At 43.5% G+C, this 26,645-nt stretch overlaps 1 long non-coding RNA gene across 1 annotated transcript in view; it reads right to left on the bottom strand.

The window, feature by feature from the left end:
- Positions 1-16,341: 16,341 nt before the first annotated feature.
- Positions 16,342-26,645, bottom strand: part of LOC140341948 (uncharacterized) — an 82,791-nt gene continuing 72,487 nt past the window's right edge. Inside the window, exon 3 of the long non-coding RNA XR_011922960.1 lies at positions 16,342-16,548. This is a non-coding gene — a long non-coding RNA (uncharacterized lncRNA). The remainder of the gene's footprint in view (positions 16,549-26,645) is intronic.

The raw sequence follows: 26,645 nt of genomic DNA, 5'->3' as shown, positions 1-26,645 counted from the left end.
AGTCGCCAGATCGCCAACAACCCGATGTGGCCACAGCTGCCACCCTACTGAAATTCAATGTCAGCAAGTCACGTCCTAATTGTTTCACTGAACCATTACCATCAGAAAATGGCCGCTGTTAGGCTGTGCACAACTATTACCACTTGTTATGTTTGGCCCAAGGGCCCTGCGACAGAAATATGCTGACAAATACAGATTCATCGGTCGCTTCCATAAATGTATTCATTATGCAGAGTTCCAAGTGCCATTTTGATGTGAATAAAAAAAATGGAAAAAATGATGGTCAACCACAAATTTTATTAATGCTATTTAGTTACTTTATAAGCAACCACATAAACCACAGAGCAACACGGGCAGCACAACGGCCGCCTGAGCAGCTAAAAATGTGTTTGTTTACTTGTTCGCCAGTAGTAGCGGCTTTGGGAAGAGAGTTGGCACGCCAGGCAGGCCAAGGGTTAAGAGTCCGAAGACTGGGATGAGGCCGTGTCCCCTGAAGAATGACATGAGGGTGGTCACGTACAGGACAACTGGTCACGTACTGAACCATCTTTTGTAATATTGGTATGGGTAAGACCTGTATAGGTGGAGGTGACAAATCAGGGACAGCAAATATTTTCCACCCCTTCCCAAAACCTGTCACAACTTTTGGCAGATCCACTTTGTGTGACCCATGGGGACCTTCATAAAAACCCTCCTTGTTGGTTCCTCATTTCTTCTCCCCAGGCTCCATTGATATCCACCCATCAGTTCCTGCACAGGTGGCAGGAGGTGGGGTCAAGCCCTCCATGGGCTCACTAACTAATTTCAACTCCTTCCCAAGCTAAAACGTCTACTTCGAGTTGGGCTCCAAACTTCTCAAACTATATGGTTCTCTATCATTGTCTTTTACTGGTGGACAAACTGACCAGTAGACTATTAGTCTATCCATACGATGGGCATCCTTACTGACCAATCATTGGATTCTGGAGAGGTTGGGTCAAACCTTAGGTTTTCCTGCTCATTATTTGGAGAAAAACTAATTTTATAATAATTTAATATAGATGTGGGCCTACTATCAACACCTGAAGTGAGGGAACACTCAACAAACATCAATACAAACCCAACGGAAGATCTACAGCCTGCTAAAACTTTTTGCAAAATAGCGCCACTTCCACTTTAAACGTAGTATGGCCCACTACACCTAATCCAGGCACCCATGGGTTGTGTACCTTTTTTTCCATTTCCATCTTTGGCCAACAAAGCTGAAGACAAAATGAGCTTCAAATGCCTTTTTCTCTAGCCAGGCATGAAAGGTCCTCTTCTCCTAAGTGCAGGATCTCATCACTGGCAGGATCAAGATGGAGTTAACCCAGCCACCAGCGCCACGGTTGTTTTACATCCCCCTCCCAGCTCTGGCAGTCGGCTGGTTGTGTCCAGGGGGCAGCCAAGGCCCTGGCAGATAAAGTGACACCAGAAAGGTCAAACAATGACATTCAAGCCTCTCTGAGGGATGTGGGGAGGCTGCAGCCAGCAGGAACGTGACTAAGGCCTTGAACAAACACCTTAAATCATTAGCTGCGATTCTGTGTCTTTTGCTCAACACACTGGCTGCTGTCAACACAGTGTTGGGATCAAATCTTTTATGTTACGGCTTAAAATTCTTTTACGCCGACGTCAACAAACGCTTCGCGGAGCAGAGAGCACTTAAAGAATAAACTCCGATCTTAGACAAAACTCTTCCTTAGCGTCTCTTATGTGCCATAGAGAAATCTAAATCCAACATGTTTTTGTCTGTGCTTTCTTCTTAGGTGCCGATTTTGCCAAAAATCCACATCCTGTCCCAGGGTGACAACACTCATTGGACAGTAGGAGCAGTGTTGTCCAACAGGCTAGAGAGCCTGCTCTCCTGATCCAGACTCCAGACAACTCTCCCTTTTCTCATCTCTATTCAGTTATTCAGAACATTGACATTTCAGTTTATTGCATAGGAAGTTAGAAAGACAATGATTGAAGGTGAATCTTTCCTTTGCAATTATTATTATTATTATTATTATTATTATTAAACAGGATTTATCTAATATTTATCTATTATGAATGGTGCAGCCAGACTCCATCCTTCCCACTACTCCTCTTCTGCTGCATCTCTTTGTAGTTGTCTTCCTTGGCTTCCATTCCACCTTAGAATTAAATTAATCTCCTGTGCTTTGCCTTCAAATCCCTTTTTTATCAAATCAAAGTTCTTGTCCCACTTACCTTTCTGACCTAATGGTAAAACACTCCCCTAGCCACTCTCTTCACTCCTCCAATGACCTACTAATGACTTCCTCACTCATAACCTCCTCACACACACAGCCGGGACTCTCTTGTGTGCTACTTCCCCACCTCTTAGATTGTAAGCTCTTTGGAACAGGGTCCTCTCCTCCTCCTGAGTCACTGTGTGTATCTGTCTGTCATTTGCAACCCCTAATGCAAGCACTGCATAACATTGTGGCACTATATAAATACTGCATATTAATAATAATAATAATAATAATAAGAAGAATGGAGATTTCCACTTGAGTGACAGCTGTAAGCCTGCTGGGGCTGTGGACATCAAATCCATGATAATGGCACCCAGCAACATTCTCGGGGCTCCTGGATATCTGTACAAGTAGAAATTTTACAGGTAACTGTAAATGTTCATATACAGACTGTTGTTGTAATAGTCTGGCGACAGGGCCTCTTAGTTTCTGATTGGCTGCTATCAGAGGAGGAACTTGTATAGCGCAGTCCCTGGATAATGCGCCCTTTAGGCGTCTTGGACAGAGGAGGGTGATCACCTCTCCCCTCTCCTTCACACTTGCTTATCACCCCTCTGCACACCTGTCTGTCTGGGGTCTGACATTTTAACTGGAAGTTCTGCAGAATACAAATGGGTACATAGGAGACCGCGGTGGGATGGTGCTAATTAAACAGCGGCACCTTCGCCCGCTGTGCCCGAGAACCTGACAACCCCCACCTAGCTTGCCTTGCCTTCGACTTCCCATATGCATTGCACCACAGAATTCAGACCAAGAGTCCCTGCCATCAACTAGTCCTCTGCAAACTAAAGTCAAGGAGGTAGAAGCATTGGCACCGGGGCTGTGACAGTTAATCCAAACGATTTTCCGTGCCCGTCTTCAATAATGCACTCAGACGGCGGAGAAAGGTGTTTTTATTTGCTTCTTAACACTCGTTGCCGGTAAACAAATTTCCACCCACACCCTACACCTAATAGAGTTAAAATGTTGTGTTTGATCGTTCCCGGGGCCTTCAGAGAGTTCCCGAGCGAGAATTATATAAATAGGTGTTCGCCCCTACGCCAAGTAATGAGCGCCCTGCTCCCTTTAATCTTGCGGCGGGGAAGAGTGCACAACTGCGCGCCTGTAATGAGATGTTAGAAAATGCAGTGAGTAAAGGCTTGTAGGAGGAAATTACTAGACAAGGGTGCCAGCTTTGGTATACTTGTTGGCGTGGCTGTGCTAGGCGATGGTGGGGGGGGGACCGGCCCGCTGACTCACTGCCAGCTGCCGGGGATGGAAGGGTGAACAGGGATCTGCCTACAAAACAACCACCTTCTCCGGGCTGCAAGGATGTTAAGTGACGTTAAGCCACGACCACACCCGCCTGTACATTACATTGCAGTATTGAAAAGTGCAGAAATTTGGCAGCCGTCACGGCCTGGGGGGCAGCAGTTTAAATTTCACTGCCTGGATGCTTGCTCCCAGTGTTATTAAAAAGGGTAAATAATAAAGCTCATGTGTACGGTGTACTGTTGTCATTACAAAGCTGACCCCATCTGTGTACTACCATGCCTTGATGGTCCAATCAGCACCTTTCTGGTGATAAGGTTTGGCAGAGTAATCACAAAACAAGGTGGACAGTGGAACAAATATTACGGCAGGCCGAGATTTGTGACCGCTTTCTATACAGACGAGGCTCTGTTACTATCCTGCCTCCGACTCTAGCACTTGAGAAAAAAAAAAACGCTGAGCTTTGGGTGACTTGATCCCTGTGGAGGAATCGATCGGTGGAGAGCAGTCAGATGTCACAGACTCAGCAAGAGGAGTGCGATGTTCTACGCTCCCTTAGAGTAAGCCGGAGGATTTGGCATCTCTCCGGGGCATTGACCGCTTAGGGTGTTAACAAGGCCATTACCAACAAAGTAGAAAAATACTGGAATGGGGCTATGCCAAATATTTCTACGGCGGCACCCATATTGTCATTGTAAGCCCACCAGGACCAAAGAAGGATGAGTGATAAGAGATGGACTAGGACCATGCGAAACGCATCAGCACATTATAAAATGTTGGTATAAAAGAGGTGAATGTCGACGTGCATTTAGCTTCCACAGCTTGTATGTTCTTGTATACGAAGAGATAGGACTGTCATGGGGTAGAAATGAGTGGTGCCATGTGGTGCCGTGTTATGCTCTATCACAATAGTGGACATTTTCTTAATGGAATGGGGGGGGGGGGGGGGGGGGGCGGTAGGATAAGATAAGGTGGATGTATGCTGGGGGGGGGGTTAAAGCTCACCTGTTGCTCTGCTCATCAAGGGTTTATGTTAATGATACCATTAGGATATTTTATAGTCATGGTCAGAATGGTGCATATATGCCTACATGTTCTTTTCTCCTCTATTCTTTGCTCTAACCACCTTTCTCTGGCTGTGCTGGCCTTTGTACCATTGCTCGACCCAACTTGCAGGAATCTCATCATCCCTCCCCTCAGGCACGTTGTCTTGGTGTCAGCTTTGACTCGGCCATCTCATTTACCCCCCATATTCAGAACATTTCCAGTTCCTGTCACTTACACCTGTGCAACATTTCCAAAATCCACCCCTACCTGTTTCCAGGGACCACCAAACTACTTGAACACGCTCTTATCATCTCTCGTCTGGACCACTGTAACCTCCTCCTCTCTGGTATTCCACTAACCCGACTCTCTCCTCTACAATCTATTATGAACGCTGCAGCCAGACTCATCCATCCTTCCCACCGCTCCTCTTCTGCTGCATCTCTTTGTAGTTCTCTTCATTGGCTCGCATCTCATCTTAGAATCAAATTAAAGTTCTTGTGCTTTGCCTTCAAATCCCTCCACAGTTCTTTTCCCACTTACCTTTCTGACATGATAGAAAAATACTCCCCCAGCCGCTCTCTTCGCTCCTCCAATGACCTACTAATGACTTCCTCACTCATAACCTCATCACACACACGGATACAAGACTTCTCTAGAGCTGCCCCGACTCTCTGGAATGGTCTTCCTCATCCTATTCAGCTTGGTCCTACTGAAAACTCATTTTTTCAAACTCACCTACCCATTTCTTCTGTCTCTTAAACCCCCACTACTCACCCACCATTCCATATGCCCCTCCTATTGTGATACTTCCCCCATCTCTTACATTGTAAGCTCTTTGGGGCAGGGTCCTCTCCTCCTGTGTCACTGTCTGTATCTATCTGTCATTTGCAACCCCTATTTAATGTACAGCGCTGCGTAATATGTTGGCGCTATATAACCCCATTTATTAATATTCTCATCTGACCCGACAAAATTGCAGCCTGACGGCTATAAATCCAAGCAGCACTCGAAATAAATTCCCTCAGGTTTCCATGAATGTTTATTAAAAAAAAAGAAATATTTTTACTAGGTTTCTAACACATAACACACAAAGTTTCCCTACTGATAGGCCTCGGTTTTCTTTATAAGGCAAGGAGCCATGAAAACGTCCCCGGAGAGCCTGCGAGAGTCCTAATCAGCGCGTTATCTGGCAGATAAAAGTCGCTCTGGATTGGCGCTGGCTTCTCTTATCATTAAAATAACAACTTTTCCTCCTCGCTACCTTGCCAGCGATAGCATTGGAAGCAGAAGGTATCAAGCCAATTGTCTCTAAAAGGCTGTACTGATTAAATCCATAATGGACGCTATCTGGGCTAATTACTCTGCTGGACCATTATCCTCAGACAGAGCGTTGGTGGCTCTCCGCCTCCCCCCCACCCCCGGTTCCTCTGCCACCTCACAATGCAGGCTTCGTCACATCACTGGGTTATGACGCCACTGTGCAAAGGCCGCCGAAGGCCATAAAGTCGTGTTGTGAAGATAATTAACTCTTTCCAGTCTTGTAGCCCAACTGTGTCAGTGAAAAATATTGCATCAAATTGAGTGCATCAAATTAAAAAAAGAGTGCAGAGTGGTGAATGATTCCTGATCCCATTTTTTAACAGTGGCAAGCTTGATGATATTTTGTATGAAAGCAGTAGTCTCCCTGTGGAGGTCCAACACCTCAGCAAGAGCTGTCCATGGAGCATGATTTATAGGTCTGATTTGGCTGGGGACTGGTTCGATCTTTGCAGAGAGATCACTGCAGGGGTATGTCTTTGTGTTCCGACAGGAGACAGACTTTTCTACTCAGGCCATGGCTGCTTAATTGTATTTAGGAAAGTATCCAAAGAAAAGAAAAGCCTGTTGGTATGCTTCAGAGAACATTGGAGGAACAAGTTCCTGACCATCAGAGTGATGACGATCCATGAAGGACCACCATAACACCACTTGGAACAGCCAACCACATGACTCAGTTTTTCGATGTCCATCTAGCCACCCCCCTAAGGCTTTTTCCCCCAATAAGCAGGAGTTCCTCAAACCCTTAAAATACCATTAAGGGTTTCTCAAAAGGCTGGGAAAAGGCACTCTAAAGTATAGCTCTTTCCCTGGTTGCATAAAAAGTTTTGTTGGGGGGGTAAGAGGGGTGGAGGTGCTGGGTCAGCATAGCCAATATACATACCTTACCAGATTAGGAGAGGGGTATGGCGTGCAAGGAGGGAGGGGGCTGTGCTAATAGGTTCGAAGGCACCTTGCAAGGTAATCAAAAATAGCTTATTCTAATATGTTTAGATTTTGTATGCAAAAGTAGGTGATGGGGTCTCTATAAAGGGCTCCCCCTGACCCCGTTACACTTATCCAACCGCCAACTGTGGGTTCCTGCAGATGCAAAGACAACATGCGCAGACCAATAAAGAGACCTCTACTTTCTCTCTGTAACCTCTATGTTGTCCCCGATATCACAGCAAGCCCATTTGATAATTTAATCTTTTAAGGTCCATGGCCCCCTTCCCGACCCTTTCACACCTCCATATAAACCCAGCCAAGAGGTTTTCCCATGTCAGCCAGTGTCTGAATCCATCACCTGTCAGATATATGGTATCTAGAGGGCCGCTCAGGCCTTGGCAGTGTCTGGACATAATCTCAAGTCAGGAGCCTGTCTGACGCTGCCTCTAGAGGCGGTCTTCCTATCCGGAGCCTCGTCTGGAGTCCTAAACACTCGCAGAATAATAAAGAAGACAAAATGCATTCTGCTCGCTGAGATACGAATAGGACAAGTCATAGGCCAGTTACATGACTTCAATCTGGCTGGCAATGTCCCTAACATAATTTTCATGGATATTTTCCTGTTAATGGGTAAAATATGTGCTGTAATCCGTACCAACCAATCAGAATTTTCCTTTCGGTCATCCAAATTCAGTAAAGTGAGATCCAACCAGTTGTAATGGGTTAATGCACTTTGTACAGTTGTAAGGAACAAGTAGTTAAATGCATGAAACATAATACTTCTAAAAAAAGGGAATGTTATACTTCCAGTGTAGGGAATACTATGCTCCTGGCTTACTACCCTCCAAGTGCGCAGAATGTTACCCCCCCCCTAGTGTACAGAATGCTAGCTTGCAAGTGTATAAAATATACCCCTAGCATACAGATTGTTGTGCAATACTACAACCTAGCACTATAAAATACTATGGTCCTGGAGTGGGGAATACTGCAACCCCAGCCTTATAGAATGCAACCTTTTGTAGTATACGGAATGCTAAACCTTTAGTACGCAACACAACAGAATACTACTGACTACAGTACTCCGACCCTAATCTATGGAATACCAGGCAAAATGCCAAGCTGCAAAAGTGCAGAATACAATGCTCAAAGGGTGCAAAACGCTACGCTCTGACTGTGCAAAATGCTGTGCTCCAAGTATGCGGAATGCTACATTGAAATTAAGGCGTAGCGTTCCATTTACTTGGAATGTGGCAAGCTTGATAAATGTGCAGAATTCTAGGATACTTGGTGCACAATTCATGTGTATAGATTACATCCCTCACAATATATAAATTACTATGCTTTTTGTGTAATCTTGTAATATTGGATAAAACAATTTGCTGCACTCTTGCTCCTTGAGCTGACATTGGAGCCATGTGCCGAGTTCCATTTTCACATGACCTGGGTCTGCATTCTCTTGCAGCATCCATGCCAGCTGCCTATAACCCATCACCCTCTCATCACCCTATTCCCAGGGCCTCTTAGGCATTGCACCCCAGATCTAAAGGCCGGAGTATAGACCTAGGAAGCTTCATATTGGTATATTGGCATATTTAGCAAATTTTTAAGACCTAACCTCCCATGGATGCCTAGATTTCTCATCAGCCTTCTGTCTCTTTACTGTGTTCGGTTATATAGCTCTGACAAATTTCGCAGCGCACACAAGATTCCTAGGGGCTCTCGATAGTTATGAGCAAAGATGGGAGATAGAATCTGACAATGAGGAGGCGTGCAGGAATGTGCGACAAGATAAGACCAGAGGGGTCTGGAAGAGATAACACGACACAGCAGGGAGCAGGTTGAGAAGTGGGGAGGTGATGGGTTGGTATAGGAAACATAGCTGGTTCATCCTGCAAACTTGCCCAGATGTTTCTTTAGTATGGCCACCAAAGGGGATGGTTACCTTTCCCTTTCTTCATTGAGGCTGCATACACACGTACAATAATTGTCATTGGAAAGGATCTTTCACAAGCCTTTCCAAGGACAAAAGACTGCACAATGCATGAACGAAGGATGTACATGGAGCACTATTCTGCTCTATAGAGAGGGGAGAATGACGGAGCGGCACCCTGCTGCGCTCTCTCCCCTTCACTTTCATTACGAACGTTCTTCGTTCGTGGATCCACCAGGACAGACGACGAAACAGCAAGCGCTGTACACAGACCAGATTCTCGTCCAATATCACCCCTGAGGCAATTATCAGACAAGAATCATCTGACGTGTGTACGTAGCCTAAGAGCATTATATTTTTCTTATGGAAATATTTGGAGCTGACTGTAACCGGATATTTACAAATCCTAATCAAAGGCAGCTGATTTTCTTTAATTTAAGGAAATGTTGTAGATGGGTATTAAAAGTGACAATAATGTATTTAGAGAAGGCTTCCTCTTCAGCCATTGATCAGAGTTTCCTCTTCCTTCCTACCACCCCCTTCTCCTGCGCAGCAGGCAGGGTGGCACATGGGCGCACAGCTCTGCCCCTTCAGCCCTCCTCGCATCTCCCCGTCAACAAGATAAGGGCGGCTCTTTAATTCAGAGTGTCTACAGATCCACTTTGTGTGATAACAGTATCCAGGCCAGGCCCTGAGCTAATTAATGTCTCTTCTCTGCCATGCAATCTCACTCACTCCTCCTGGGAAGAAAGAAAGGAAGAGGAGGGGGGGATGGAGACCTGGAAAAAAAAAGCCTCTGTCATGCTGAGCCGCTTATTAGGAGGGATTACTGAATTATATTAACACTTCATTGTAATAGGCCCTTGTATGCTTGCTGAGGCTTTAAAATACTCCTGTGGTGTGAATTCTCTGTATGAGAGGTGTAGATGGCCTGGGGCCTGCAAATAAGACATAGGCCAAGAGAGGTGTGCTGCAAAAGCTTCTGGGTAATATAAGGTAAAAATATGGCTGCTGGGTGGTCAACAAAGAATACCAGAACAAACTTTGAAAGCAAAAAGGATCCAGGTGCCCCTGCAAATGAGTTCAGATTTTTCCATGGAAGTGTATTGCCAATACAACAAAGACATTTGAGAATATTCCAACCTCGTAAAAACCCTAACTTAAACCCTACTCCATGTTCTCCCCAGACCCTTTTAGCAGGGTGCACCACCCAGCACTTTTCAGTAACCACCCGGCTATTATTGGGTGCCTACTTAAAAATTGGGTCACAATACAGGGGCTGCCACCTGCCTAGAATTTCCTCCCACCCGGTTTGGTTGAACACTGCGTACTGAACACCTTTCGGATGCATTGGAAAACCAGTTGAGTCAAGTCTTCTCATCCATGATCAGTACCTGTCCTTGTAAATGTTCTTTTGGTTGAATGGGCATAATTTCCACAGACAAGCCACAAAATTTTGTAGAAAACCTTCCCAGGTAAGTACAGAATGACATAGCCAAAAAGGGATCAACTCCATATGAATGGCCATGGTTTTAGAACAGGATGTCCAACAGGTCCAGGTTTGGCCACACAACATTGGGATTAGCCAACCGTTATTCATAACTGCCAAGGGCATTCCGTCAGGGATGTCTATCAGTTTGCAAACTGTCCTGCCAGTTTTGGGCAGCACACTCATGAACTATTTATGTTGCAAATTATGATATTTTGGAGTCCACATTTGGTATCTTACATGGGTTGCATGCTCACCCAGATCACCCTGCCATAATTCCAGACTCTGTGTCTGACCGCCTAGGAACTTTGGGTGTCCATTCCCATCTTTGTGTGTTCCAGCCTTTGTTGCATTCTCCAAATATAAAATACATCCAGTAGGAATGGTTAAATAATTGGACTCCTTGGGTGTGCAAACCTGAAAACTTGCAGATATCTTGCCAAGTCCCCATGAAATAGAAGATACAGGTTTGGCACCTACCAAGCTCTAAAATGATCACTTTTCTTTTTCTTCTCTGTGTCCCTTTACCCAAATCCCATCCTTTAACTGGAAGGCAATGATATTTACGATCTGTTTTTAAAGCATTACTGGGGTAGAAGGTATGAGGAACCTCCTGCCTTGCTGAGCTTACAGAGAATTAACAGACATTATCTGTAACCAGAGTTAACCCAATCCCTGCCTGCCGGTCCATAGGAATGCAGAGGCTTGGCACCATGCCGTGTCATTAACGAGCCGGTCGCTGACATCACGCAATACAGAAAGAAACAGCTGCTTGCTGCCTCATTTCACCATCAGTGCCATGATCATAGAGCTGGAAAATGCGGTCGCCAATCAACGCCCCTGTTGAGTTTCGAAGGGAGCGTAATACTGTTGCAGACTGCACACGGCAGCAGAGGATTGTGGGAAAGCAATGTGTAGCTCAGGGGCTCTTTGGATGATCAAGGCCGGCCTTGTGTATAAAAAAAACAAAAAACAAAGCATTGTTTTGGCACAAATCGCCTCGGCTGTTTTATATTTCAGATCAATCCAGATAAAAAAGAAAAAAATCACTTTTCTTCTCTTTTAAGGGGGAAAAACATGAAAACAATTTTATCAGGCCGTCCAAAAACAATTCGAGTTCATGACCTTAGAGGAATACAAGATGTTATGGGAATATTTTACATGCAGCTGGCCAATAAAATGGAAGGGATTTCTTTTAATTTGGTGCCTGCTGGCACAGAGGACACTGCCACTGAGAGTCACATACCACCCAATATTCACCACTGATCTGCAAGGCGTCTGATATTACCTGGCTGAGCACGGGATTGCCGGATTGATGCAAGTGTTCATTGATTTTTTTAAGCCACCACTGCCTGAACAAAAAAAGTATGTCCCCTGCCAGCCTGGTAAAAAGAAGGACTCTTGCTCTGAATAAAGAACCCCTAGCTCTTGCCCTGAAGAATGGGACCCTTGGTCTAAAGAGAGGGACCCCTTGACTAAAGAGAGGGACCCTGAAGAAAGAGACCCTTGCCCTGAAGAATGGAACCCTTGGTCTAAAGAGAGGGACCCCTGGACTAAAGAGGTGGGCCCCTGGTCCAAAGAGAGGGACTGGTGCCTTGAAGAAAGAGACCCTTGCCCTGAAAAATGGGACCCTTGTCCTGATGAGAAGAAACCTTGAGCCTTCAGAGAATGAACCTTGGCTTTCAGAGGAGGAACCTTGGCTTGATGAGAAGGAACCTTGCCTTAAAGGGAGGGACCCTCGCTCTGTAGTAAATGAACCTTGTTCTTTGTGTAGAAGATATGGTCTGGCATGTCCCCGAGCACCAATGATCCTCAAGAGGATCCACCTAATGCCACCTAAAATTAGTTCTGCATCAGACTTGTTTTGTGCATGGGGTACCCCTTGGCCCCCCACTGCCATCTGTGGTTCCTTCCACTATCTTCTAAGTCTCTACTTTATCCTGAAAGTGACAGAAACCAAAGCTATAGTTCTGAACTATTTTGATGCAAGGAAGTCCCCCTGAAGAAGAGGGTGCAGGCTGTTATATGGCAAAACTGGTAACAGTTGCACCGAAATGGTTTGCTTCACCTTCCTTGTTGTACTTGATGGCCATCAGTCTTTTATTAAGCTTATCAACAATGTAAATATGTACTTGTTACCCTTGACCCTGATAAAAGTTCTAATTATAGACACAGACTTCTATACGCCCATTTGGCACCGCAAACCACTCTTAGTCATGTGACTCGTCAGCCATAATACCAGAAGGCAGAAGGAAGTTGAGCTTTAATAGCTATGCAGTAGTGACAAGGACAACCGCCGTGGGCTCGTTCTGCAGGCTACGTGGGAGGTTGTATTACAATATAATTCTCCCACACAATGCTAATCTGCAAATGCAAAGCACAATAGCTACTAACAACCCCCCCATGCTTCCCGCTTTGTCCACTGACCCCTAAACTTCTGTCAGTGTGCGATATGTCTGTCAGGAGGCCTCTTGTTTACATTGGTCTCTCCGGGCTTCCTCTGCAGCGGGGACTTCCTGTTAAGGCCCTGGTGATTGTGACCAAGCAGGAAGTCACTACTGAGTGACAGTGGTGACAAAAACGGCTTCAGCTGTCATTGGGTGATGGAGTAAAGTGTCCTTGCAGGGACAATGGCGAAAGTTCATGCTGACCCCATGGGCCCCAATGGTAGCAAATTTGGCTTTTAAAAGAACCCTAAAAAATGTATCTGTGATATCCTGGGGAATGGTGCATGATGAGATTTTACTGCTACTCTGGTGACAAAGTCTATTTTTTTTACCATACTGCCATTCAGGGAAGTGTGTAGCAGCGTGGTTTCCATATGTTATGTACATATGGAAACCTCATGACGGGAGAAAATAATAAAATTAAATGTCGCCTGTGCATTATTAATTGAAATACGGGGGGAAAAAATCCCAAAACAGTGACATATGGCATTTGCTTGGAATTGTGGTACGATGGGAATTTAAGGCTGAAAGTGAACCTGTCAGCATGGCTGTTTTCAGTCACTGCGGGGGCTTCCATTCAAGAGCCGGAGGTTGCTTTTGTCTGCCCCGGGATGCAGGGAGAAGGGACTTGGTGCCATTTCAGATCACAGCATTGTACTACAGGCTCCACCGTGCTCCCAAATAACCAAATAGGATCAGTTGAGGACAATTTTGTGCACACGATTGCGGTGGGGTTGCAGCGTGGTACCTAGAAGCTGCTTCTGCCTGTGTGGTTGCTTTTCATTTTTTAGGGAAAGGAACCGCACAGCCACTGCAAATGCAAATCTACTGATCTGTGGTACAGTTTGCTTCCCCTGGGCAAGCAGTTTGCTATGTGCCTGGGAACAGATAACCATGTGGCTTTCCACTGCTCATGTGAGCCTTACTGTGAAGGTATCAGTCAAAAAACCTATGGACAGTCCTTAATTCTGAATTCCGGGTAATATAGTTTGGGCAGAACCCTGAGATCCCCATCCAGGGTCACTGGGAGCGTTAATTCCCTGAGGTCGGGTATCAGCCCCTGACCCCATTAGCTGTATCAACCAATTACATTCACACATCCAGAGCAAGCTGGAATCTGATTGGTGGTCATGAGAAGTGTTTAAGAAATTATATTTTATACACTGGCTTTCTGTATAGGGTAGACAACAAGGAGATGGCATTGGATGTGTCTTGGAGCAGCACTTCCAATCAAAAATATAAGGGGTTCCCAGATTATAAAGAAAGAAAGGAAGGGTGAAGTGGAGCACTAATAAAATACTTGGGTAAAAAAACGAATAATGGAGAATATAGGCTTATATTATATATAACATTACAAAGTCTCTGTTTGAAGTGCCGTTCCAATTTATACATTTCAAAAAAATTTAAAAAAGCATATCCAAGTTTAAAAAAAATATACGGTGCTTGAAAACTGCAGCTTGCTCGAGAATTACATATTTCCTGTAGAGTCTCGCACATCCCTTGTGAAAAACAGGCGCATGTAATAAAAACAAAGATTTAGCATCGGTCGTAAGGAAAAGGACGGTGGGAATATATCTACTCCTGATGGGAACTGACACATGGGAACACAACATTAAGGTCCGTATTGTAGGAACTTGCCGGCCAAGTGGAAAATATTTCCTCAAATAATTATATGCTTTAATAAAAAATTAAGGATAGCTGGGGGGGGGGGGGGACTTTGTACAATTACATTCAGTAGAGCGAAGAATTATAGGTAATCAAATACAGGTTCACATTGATTTTAGACATTGACACATGATCCCCCCCCCCCACTAAATAAATCAAACTCCATTTTACAGAACATACAGTACCTGAGCGCCAGCCGCTGACGTGAAACCGCTTTTTGGAAACATGTGGAAGCGTAATTGCTTCTTATAAACAAATCGTGGATGTTGATTTGTCTAAATGGGGGATACAGTGGACATCTTGAACGTATTATAGTTTCGGGCAAACTTGTTTGCTTGTTAACCCTGATTATCCAAAATCTGCTGCAACAAAAATGGGAGGTCAACAGGACTGAATAATGAATGGACGAGAAGGGTCTATCAAGCAGATTTCTGGTGCATCTAGGACCAACGGTATGGGGCAAATTCATGAGGTGATTATATTTTTTACCCCCTTTACATTGGCTTGTAGGCACTTGACCATCACATCCTGACGAGCTTGTTGGACATCCTACTTCAAAATTATGACCACATGAAGTCTCTGGAGGACTCATGGAGGACTCTTAATGTCCTTCACCTTTCTGAGAAGGCTTTTTAGAGGATATTGGGGTTTGTCTGTGGGAACTTGTACCCATTCTGCTAAAAGAGCTTTTCAGGTATGACCACAGTTGTTGTCTAACCCAATTGTCTGGTGCAAGGGTCACCCCTCCTGGACACCTCCATGCTCAGATACTGTCATCTTGACTGTGCAAATTTGATGGCAACACAGATCTAACCTGTTTAGGCCACGTATGTATTTATATATAATGTATTTAGATCCATTCTCGGGAATATGACCTGCAAAGGACCTTACAATCCAAGACCGACTGAACTCAGATGGGGACCCATTTGGAAAGAAACCAATTGACTGCAGTGTTGTTCCCAACATCTTTGTCACCTGCCCACCCCCCAAGCAGCAGAAGTCATCTTTTTACTTTATCTTCCCATTAAATATAAATGGAGAATAAAAGTATCTGAATGACAAAGATTGGTGTGGACACATTTTGATCTTCACCGAGGCACTTGGTATGCTCGGCCGTGCATCTGATAAGACCAAACCACCCATATATATATATATATATATATATATATATATATAATGAACCATAGTAATATTGTGGTATCTACTATGTGGGATGCTCACCGCGCATTTCCTTTGAAGTGGGTAATTACCACATGTGTAAAAAAAAGAAGAAAAAAAAAAGGAAAAAAAAAAAAAGAAAAAAAAAAAAGGGAGGGTTTGTTTTGATGTAAGGCTTAAGCGTAACCATGCCAGTCTCCACATCGGAGGGACAGTCCCTGTCTTAGTGTTTTGTGCAAAAATAGTGACCAACGTCAGGGCCTTAAAAGTATGGAAATCCAACCAATAAAATCTCAAAAACAAGTTCTAAACATCTCATAATTGTGGACTTTAAAATAAATAATCCCTGGAGGTCCTACCAGAAAGGTCAGGTTCAGGTATGAACGCTGCAAGGAGGTAACTTTATAGTCTGCTGCTGCTCGTTCACGGGAAACGGGGAGGTGACCCCACTTTTCTTTTGTTGTCATCCTGCCTGAACAGGACCGAAATACAAATCCTTCGACTCCTGTATATATGTTTGCTTAGAGATCAGCTCTTCAAGCTACAACTCCAGGATCACCCCTTTTATTCACCGAACTGCAAAAAAGCAGCTTCACCGGCAGAATTTTAAGCTCCAACTCGGACACTAATGAAGCCACAAGAAAGCGGACAGCCACGGAGCTTACAAATAAAAAAGTTCACTGCCATACGTCCACCCTGACAGGTCCCTTTTTAGGATAAATCTACAAGCAGCAGGAGCCCTGCACCAAGCCTGCATCAAAAGCAGAAGTAGCACCCACCTGTCTGTTCCGCTCATCTGTAATCCTTTGGATCTGGATCTTTTTCCGGCCCATGGTTCCTAAAAATCCAGAGAAGGCTCTTGCTCAGAAAAGTTGCCCGTCTTTGAATATGCTCAGGTCCTCACGGTGCGACCATAAAAAAAAAAAAATAAACCCGAAAATAAAAATAAAAAAAAAAACTCCCCCCGTTTTTTGTCCTCTTAGTTCATGTCATTTGCCTGCAGCTTCCAGATGTGGAGGGCTCTGTCCGGCTTCAGTTCTGCAATAGAGGGGGGAGAAGGAAAGAGAGAGCATGTGAAAAGTGTGTTTCCCATCACAGAGAGCTCAGCCTTGTTAAATCCTATTCCCCCGGGGATACACTCCCAAAACCCGCCACATCGTTCCCCGGCACAAACTCTCCCCAAAGCCTTTTAACAGTTTAAAAATCAATCATGGTTTATCTGCCTTATTATTGCTCTGATACAAGATGCTGATGGTGACAGAAACCTCGGGAAAATATGCTTGTCTTTTATTTCCTAAAAGAGTTTTTATGTTCAGAGATGGGTAAATAGAAAAGCTAGGTCTGGGGTTTATGCTCGGAGTACTCAATGGGCAGACCAATCAGAATCCATATCTGTCATGTCTGACCTGATGATAAAAGAGAATAACATAACACAGCAAAAACAAATTTAAAATAAAAAAAATGGTGGTTGGGTACCCAGTCAGTTGGTAATACTGGTGATAATTGTATACAGATATTTTTTTCTATTGTTTTAGGATTTTGATATTTGTAGGTGGTGGGTTACTTTAAACTCTTCCGTCATCAGGTAGGACATGACAGATATGGATTCTGATTGGTCTGTCCATTAATTACTCCTGACCCAACTATTCTGTATACCGGTTAATTGAGTACAGAATTTGCACTAGGCAATTTAAGAGCTAATTCTGTACTTGATCGACCGGTCCAATTGGCAATAGACCTTGGGAAGTCCCATAACATGGCACACACCTATACAATGTTGGGCGTTTCTGGGTTAGAAAGTGATCAGATAAGATAAATCATTTGTAGACATGACTTTTAAAGTCTGATCCCTCCATTCCTAGTGCAAAAAAATTACTTGCTTACGATTGGTCAGCTGTTGTATTCACTTACAACTGATCATTTTATTGGTTAAGAAATTAGATCGGAAGTGGAAATCAGCCCATGTATTATAGACCTAAGAACTGCACAGAGCTCTATAAAAGGTTAAAGAGTTGTGGGAAATGAGTTATCCTACAACATTGTGGACAGGCAGGGAGGTGACCCTTGTCACCCTATAACAGGAAGTGATTGAACAAGACCCCCTGTGGCAGTCCAAGGAATTTTTTTTTAAAGAAAGTTGCACTCCATTGTCATTACAAAAGTGATCATTAATATTTTTTAAATCTTTTATTAAATCCCTAGTGGAGACAACATTCTGTCCTGGTCTTGTGCTCCTCCGCTGTCACTCTATCCTATGGGCATTTGATGAAGTGATAATTTCAACACAAATTACAAAGTCCTGGACTACAGGTGTAGGTAAACTGGTCAGGAAGCACACCCTGAAAACGAGGACTTTCCCTTTTGAACACAACTTACAGTCCAAAGAGTTTCCCCAGCTAGAAACCCTTCAGGGAGGATTCTTGGAGTCCTGTTCAAAACAGGAAACTTTCTTTGTTGTCTAAAGCGAAACGCATGAGTCACTGCACTATCATAGCAACACGCGGGTTTGTGTGTCTGTGTGTGCGTGGCGAAGAGGACAGCCAAGGAACGCCAAGAAAAAAAAAAAAAAAAAAAAAGAGCCCCACCGCCGTCTCCACAAATTGTTCTTCGCTCTGCGGTCCATTGTTTTCCAGAGGAGGAATTTTACACTCGCCGTCCCAAAAATAGCCAAAGAGAGTTAAAAATAGCCGACCCACTGTAGATTCTCAGGCCAGGAAAAGCCAGAGAAGAAAAAAAAAGTTGGAACAGGTCGGATTCCCGAAATGTGTTTTGGAAAAGCAGCTGGGACAAATCTATGAGACCGGCAGAGGGATGGGACAACATGGAGGGGATGCGGCTACTCCTATATAAGGGTGTACGGTATAATGTGACACAATGTGAAGGATTAGATATAGAAGTATTTATTTGATGTGGAGGCAACCAATATGAATTAGGAATAAGGATATATTCATCAAAACTTTCTTTTTTTATGACATGTAGATGCCAGACTGGTAAAGTGAATGAAAACCCTATTAGTCTACCCCTGCCATAAAAAGTATATGATACACAATACAAATACTTGTATTTGTATTGTTTGTACAATGTTGTTGGATCAGCCAGCTGGTAACTGAAAAGTGCGGGGTAGTGTGCCCAGCTAAAAGGGGCTGGGGTGAACACTGTCGTGTGAGAGTTTGAAGGTGAGTTTAGATCTACTTTCTCCCGGAATTGTTTCCACCTTTTGGGTTCTGTAGGTGGATTAGTGGGTCTGTACACCCGATGGGCTCTTTATAAGGGAATTCCACCTGCCCTGATGTTGTTTAAATATATTTGGAGATGGGCAGATGGAAACACAAAGATGAGAAGGAATATCCAGAAAAAAGGGGATCTAAACAGAGTCAAGATAAAGCAGATCTTGCTCTTGGAACACCAAGACTTATAGGCAACCATTGTCCACAGTCATCCATGACGCCATTGGCCACATATCCCCACCTGGTGACCACCACTCATTAGGACAGGAAGCGATAATGGAGTAATCATGAAGTGCAATGAACAACAACAATGTATAACATGCAACCAGTGTACTGATCTTCATATGAATTCTGATAGGTGGGGCTTTCTGAATTTTGCACATGGGCCTCATTCAGGTCTAGGTCTTCTAGCTCCTCCTCTTACCATGGCTGCAAAACTACCCAGCCCTGAAAAAGAGGGTCAAAGCAAGTCGGTGAATCTGTTGCATCAGCACGTGGCCCTCATTGCAAGTGCTGGAATTCACACTAACACCTGTTCACGACGGCGCTGGATCTAATAATGCTTGTGTGGCTTCAGCTGCTAATTAAAAACCTGCAGTTCTATCTTTAGATTTGAGGGGAAAAATGCTACCTGCGTGAAAAGAAAAAAAAAGAGAGAAAGCAGTACCATTCTGATTTAGTTGACGTGCCTAGGAATTCAATTCATAAGTATTGCCCCTTAGGAAGGTTCAAAATGGTGGCCCTAAAAGGGGAAATAGCACCAAGGTCAACATCAACAGCACCTCTGATTCACAAAGGGGCTGATTTATGAAATCTTTCCAAGACTGGGGAGGATAGACTATCACTGAATAACCGGGGTTATCTTGTAAACCTGGAATGGATCTGGACTACGATTGAAAATATTTGCAAACGATTTTTAGGAAATCCATTCCAGCCAGCTTCTTTCATGATAGGCCCAAAGTGTCTTAAAAAAGCAATTTAACAAGTCAAATGTATTCAGAAAAGATTATTCTAATCTCCAATATATTTTTACTGGCTTGAACAATGAGTATTAGACTGACTGGGCCTGACTAGAACTTCCTGTGCGCGGTCATGGACAAACAAGACCATTGATGGGTCTCCAGGGTGGTCTTGGTCAACCATAAAACATCACTACTTCCATGTGTTCCAGGTCATGATTTTCCAGCAACAAATTTATCAAAACATCTCTGGAGCCATGTGTATGCAGAATTCTGTAATCAACCAGCTTTCTGGTCTTTATCCAACCGCCATATTGGTAACGCCAAGTAAAACCTAGAGGAAATGGTTAGAACTTATCACCCTTTATTGCCATCTGTATCCCCACCTAGAAGATTTTTCTATTTTCCTAGCCCAAAGGCCCAACAGATAGATAATATTTTCCAGCAGTCATGCAAAAATACAAGTCCTTTTTAGAGGATTAGTTCCCCTTCACTCAATTTTTGTAGTAACCTTCAATTTATGGATTTTCCTCACTTTCTCTTCCAATAACAGTGTATAGACCAGCCTGGTCACCACTTTTGTGAGACAAAATTAGCCATGTTGAAAGGGCTCCAATACTTCATTCAAGTGATTGGAGATATGAATTGCCACTTTCAAGGTATTACGGTACCTCTGTTCTTCATCCACATTTAGAAACCTGATCACCGTGAAACAAAACACAAGTATGGTGTTATATGAGACGCGATCAGGTTTCTAAAAGTTAGGGAAAAAAGGAAGAATTAATTTATATCCCTAAGTTTTAGGAAGGATTTCCAATGAGAAAATGGTCCTAGAGCCTTGATGTCCATAATAAAAAAACAGATGTCCAACCTTTTGTCCCATCTTTTAGAAGACCTGTACCCATATGACAAGCCTTGGTGTATACCTGCCTGGCCTTCATCCTGTAGAACAGAGCCTCCTGTAAACACACGATCCCGCCTGTGCTCTAGCGAACATTGCACGGCTTCTTTGAATATCCTGTGAACTTTACACCTCCACATCCTTAGCACGTCTTCCTGTGAAATCTGCTTCCTAACTACCACAGCCCCAGGAGTCGGGTAACACAATCCCCAGAAAATAACGCTTAAAATAGTTAACTCTGATGGAAAAGCTGCAAAAAGAAACACAACAAGACCTGACCCAGTTCATGACTCATACCACTCCCTGGCTCTATTTTGGAATGATGGTTTCGATTGCTGGACTCCTACAGATTTTTTTTTTATTCTCAGAATACAGTCAAATTATTGCAGGGCATACATTCCCCAGTTTAAAGTAAACCTTAAGGCAGAATATTACCTCTGTCTTTCCTTGGATAAATGTCTAATTCTACTGCCTGGTTACCCAGCTGACTGGCTAGCTTTAGTATTACAGATCAAAGGCTCGGTGTGGAGAGGCTGGAAGGGACGAGAAGTTCAACTGGTTTGGTTTTTGTTTGTATTGGTATTCTAAAGGCACAAATTGTGAGACTTCCATTTCATTCAGAGTATCAGCAGTGGAAATTGAACATATATATCTACAGAGATAGGTAGTTGAAGATATGTGTACATGTCAACTTAGTTCCTGTAAACAATGAGTTTAAATCTGCCCTTCTGACCTTCAGAACCAATCCACTGGTCACTAAAGCCACCCATCAAACTAAAGGAACATCAGGGAAGTTCAGGAGGTGACAAGGCCAAAATCATAGCATCTATAGGCCATGCTGTGGTTCTCTGTAAGGAAAGCCAATTTTTTTATCATATGTCTGTAAGTAAGACAAGCCACTGGCAGCTAAAGGTATTCCCTGCAATGCCTCAGCGAGCCATGTCAAAGACTTAAGAGTTGCTTCTTGCAGGAGAAAAGCACAGTTTACATCATTATAAATCTGTTAGGTTCTGGTGGACTTCATGGCAGAATACTGCCTACTATGACTGGTGCTCTTTAACAAAATTACAGGCAGCTAAACAAAATTCTGTACCTCCGAAGGACTGTAGGCTGTTTATTGCCTACAGCAGACACGGAGCAGAAAAAAAAAAAGAAATTGACTCGGGGGCTCGCCTGTTACTTTATTAATCCAGACCAGATCTCCAGGAATCTCAACCAAACTGAGACCACAGGTCCCTCAACTTATAGAGGACAACAAGACCTCCATTCAGTCCAATGCCTAGGCCCAGCATGTTCTCTGAGGGACGTTGTTTAAAGAAACACACAATTCTTTTAAAGCGTATAAACACAGGGCTGTCTATACAGACGTTAAAAGGGCATTAATTATTTTTTACATTCTTGCAAAGTTCCCCCTTATGGGTCTAAATCTGCCTGAGGTCAGCATAAGAATGGTGGGAATGATTTTAGTTAGATCTGCCCCCTTCACCTACAACTGGATCTTTCTTGAAAAATAGAAACGGCTCATAATGTTTTGAGGTCTGTTTGCCTTTTTCTTGAACTAGCAAACCCTGAACATTTCTGCAAGGAGAACAGTAAAAGAGCTCTCCAACAAAATACCACTGGAAAAACGAGCAATCCCCAACCTTTTTTTTCCCTCTGTAGGAGCTAGGAAACCCTCAATACCTGGTAATCAATAGGCTTAATGTGTCATGTGACAATGGCCAAGTGTTCCACAATCAGTCAGTTAAATGGTTGTCACTGATAATTTGGAAGTAATACCCTGGATCTTATCTTTGGGATGCAAAACAGCCATTACTAATCTTCCCGACACTTCAGCTGTCACTGGACTATATCTTCCATGATGTATTACCTGCCAAGATACTAAACAAATGACCAAGACTCAAGTTTTTGGTCACTGTTAATCTCATACACCTATCTTAACGAGCTTTTCCACTTTTGATGGCTTCTGCTGGGTCTTACCGAAAACTACAGCTGGTTATCTGTTTCAACAAAGCCACCCAGAAGTTTGGCCAATATGAGTTTCTAAGGCCAAAAAAAAGGTCTGCAACACCAAAAAAAAGTCTCCAGACTTGGTTAAGTTCTGAAGCTGTATGCCAGCAATTGTATTAGAGCTAATTAGCGGAGGAACTAAGTTTGGTTCCCCTGCTAATAGCATGAGTTGGTGAATAAATGGTTTCTACCAGAGATATCTAAAAGTGGAAAACATCTTGAATGTGTCACAAAAACCATGCTTGGTTTTTAACCAAGTCTGTACTGCACGGGTCCTAGAGCCATAAACTCCATACATGAGGCACCTGAAATATTATTTTTGGAAAAAGAAAGAACACAGAAGCCTACTGAAATGTCTACCTTTACCCATGTCATCCTTCACCATGAAGACACTTTACCCTACAGTGAAACCAACTCATTCTAACAACGTAACCAGACAACAGAACAGAGAACGGAGCTTCAGCTTTTCTCAACATGGACAGCTCTTGCTGGGTCTTCTGTTCTCTATCACAAGGTTTGGCTTCTCGTGGACCAAGTGCGAACACCACTACAGAAGCCATAACTGTTTACAGTCACAAATACAGAATATGTGGTCACCACCTTACTGACAATACATCCGTATAAACAAGTGTTTTTCAACCAGGGTTCCTCCAGAGGTTGTTAGGGGTTCCTTAAGCAATGGGTAATTTGTGTCTTTTAGTTTAGTTGAACCAACACCAATTATCTTTTTGGCCAAGCAATGTAAGAGGCATTCTTCCCATAGACCACCACACTAATATACTGTGAGCTGTGGATATAGTAATTATAGCAGGGGGTTCCCTTAAGACCTAAAAGTTATTGCTAAGGTTCCCCCATGTTAACAAGGTTGAGAAATGCTGATGTACTTATCACAGAGGTGCAGCCTGCATACATGTATGCTCATTGTTAGTGTATGCAAAGCCATTTTTTTGCAAAGCCCTGTGCAGTTTTAATTGCTGTTAATTTCCCCGCTGAGTAGATTCACCCTAGTAAAACCCAAATCAATACACATGTATGCTCTAGTCATGCAATTTTTTGCAAGGGATCAAGGATACATCACACCACTATAACTACTACCGTAAATCATTGTATACTGGTAGAGGAACGCTGCACATGAAGCCAATCAGGATCAGATGCCAAACAGTAGGTTGGGGTGTTCATGCCCAAGTCCGGACCTGTCAAGGATTGTCCCAGAAGACAAATCTATCTAAGCAGAACTACACACCCTTTTTTGGTAGATATACCAGTTCCCATCTGTCTATTTCAGCTCTGCATCAACTTCCTCCCTGAAGTGCAGCGATAAAACTTGTGCACGCTGCACTTGTGTGAGGTCAATAATGTGCAATGCAAAAATCATACACATAATTCTTGTATTTAATAACTTTTAGTTATGGTAGGAAGGTAGGGATCAGAGAGGATGAGGGACCACTAGAGAAAATCTATAAATCTATATAAGGTAATAGAAATATGATACATCAAGGGTGTATAAACCAATAAACACAACAATAAATCTTTAAAAAGGAGTCACTGAAAATATTCTTTGGTCTCTAAGTTTGGCGACTTCAATACAGAATTATGATAGTCCCATGTATACACAAAAATAGCTTTATTGACACTATAACATAAGGAATGGGGGCCGCTTCCTGCATCGCGCCATGGAATACTCCATGTGGAGGGGGTTAAACATGGCACCTCGCATCGCACCTCTGAACAAACTACTTCCGTGTGTTCACACCTCCTCCAGAATGGAACTGTGGGCAGCGTATTACCATGCAATAATCTGCATAAAAATGGCCCGTGGTCCCCTGGGCTTTCCAATGATGCTTTTGTTTTGGTGCACACATTGGAGGGCTCCAAGGCTTCTATATTGGTATAGTTTGAAAAAATATTTTTTTAGTCCTAGACATTCCTATTCCAAAACCACGTTTAATGGCCTATCCCATGACAACCCTTATACACTTTACAAAAGCCATGGTCTACTGTCGTCACCATCAAAAACCCAGCTCTGAGAAATGCCATGCAGCCATCACGGAAGACAAAAAAAAAAGGTTGCAAAGATGTTATATAAGATCAGCAGCAATAAAGGATGAATAAAAGGTGAAAGTAAGTGAATGTGTATTCATACACATAGAGATATACCACATATCCAAAAAGTTCAAAAACATGAACACAAAAAGACAATTTGGCTTTCAATAGTACGTCATAACAGTTTCTAATTCTCCTACCCATGTAGAATTTTTGAACAATCCCATATAAATGTTTCTGCCACACGCCTGCTACATCTCGTTACTGTACAAATTTGCAGACGCTGTCCGGCACACACCAGAGGTGTCAAAAAATTGCAGTCGATATATTTTGCCCCGGGGTCGTATAATAAATTGCTGGTCTATGTCAGTTCATCGTAGCCTCTGGCAAAGAGACACAGCTTATTAACGTGACACCCCGGTGCCCAAAAAAATCTGATTTCTAGCTTGCGGGCAGTGATGCCTTGCAGTGCAGCAGATGTGAAAGCGCACGGCGGTGACAAAGATTGCGGCGTACCTTGGAAATTGAAGCTCACCGTACGAGAGGATGGACAGGCTGGAGATGTGGGTTCTCTGTCTCGGGCTAATGACAAGAGTAATGCTGTCCTCGGGCAGGAAGCCTGGAAGACTCCGGCTTCTTGTCAAGCCAATCAAGAACTAGGAGCCCCAGGATACAAACTCTTCCGTTTGCTTCTTTTGTTTTTGTGAGTGTTAAGACATGATAGCCCCCACCCCCCTGAATATAGGAAGCAGATGAATATCACTTGGAGATAAGCCTAGGTCACAAAGCTCCGTAGACTTTGACCAAAAACCTTCCATCTCCAGGCTGGGGCTTAGTTTTAAGTAGCTCCATCGTCCAGCTAAAATTGCCTAGAATACGAGGGACCATTTTCACTGATCCAATAAAATGATCGGATTGCGACCGTTTTTTGGTCCTCCAATGGCCATGGGTTGAGCAAATGTTATTGATAGATCCTAGCGTTAATAAGGAAAGTTCATAGTTGAGGGCTACCAACAATTGGACATGAAAGAAGGACAGGTATGGAGTTAAGGGTGAAGGGAAATTTTGATTGGAAGAAGAGGGCATTTGGGAGCCATGCTTGTGCTCAAAAACGTGACTCAAAAACCCGATGATAAATTTTGATTGGCTGCTGTAAGTTTCTGAGCACTGCCTATACCTTAATAAATTCTGAAAATGTTCTCTATATATAAAAAAATGCATCAATAAAAGTTAGTAGAGTTGGCCAGGCTGTTCTAACCAACCCCCCCAACCCCACCACCCTGTTCTCTGGCTTATCTGCTTCACTTAGAGCCAGACACAAAGTGATAGAGACATGCTCAGCGCATGGATACTGTGAACTGGTTTCCATGGCGACTATCGCCGCGCAACAGCTCCAAGGTCTTGCCCTCCTTGATGCTCGGAGAGGTGGGGAAGGCACAGGCATGGCAGCAAAAGCTCCGGGGAGTCTGCGAACGCGGTGGGGCTGCCCCTTCGCCGCAAGGGACCTGTTAACCCCAACGCTGGGCAGACCCTGGCTTTGTATCACCTGGAAGGGAAAAAAGTTTTCTTCTAACGGTTTAATTTTTTTCTTGTCTGATAAGTTTAGAGAATGTCGATTCTTCTCCAGGTTGCGTAACACAATGTGCACAAACCGTGGGATGTGTAAATTTCCTTTCGGAGACGTCCTCCCGCCTTATTTCTAGTCCTGAATCGCTCAGCGCACCTGAAGCCAGCTCTGTATGGAGAATATTAGGCTTGCAGTGATAAAACATTCAGTGTAGAAACTAAAAAAGCCCTGCCAGACTGGGATCTCGCCTACAGAGCTGGATGCACATGTGTCGGCCGCATCACAAGCATTGTTGTCCTGCACTTGGCGTCCATGTAGAATGCACGTTGGACTAAAGTCAGCAAAAACCCATTAGAATGTTGTATATATTTTTTGTAAGGAAACTGCCTTTAGTTATTTAAGTGCAGAGGGAAGGGGAATTTTTATTA

This window comes from Pyxicephalus adspersus, chromosome 12 (genome assembly GCF_032062135.1).
Source record: "Pyxicephalus adspersus chromosome 12, UCB_Pads_2.0, whole genome shotgun sequence".
NCBI lineage: Eukaryota > Metazoa > Chordata > Amphibia > Anura > Pyxicephalidae > Pyxicephalus > Pyxicephalus adspersus.
Note: the sequence above shows the minus strand (reverse complement) of the source record. Positions and strands in the feature narration are given on the sequence as shown.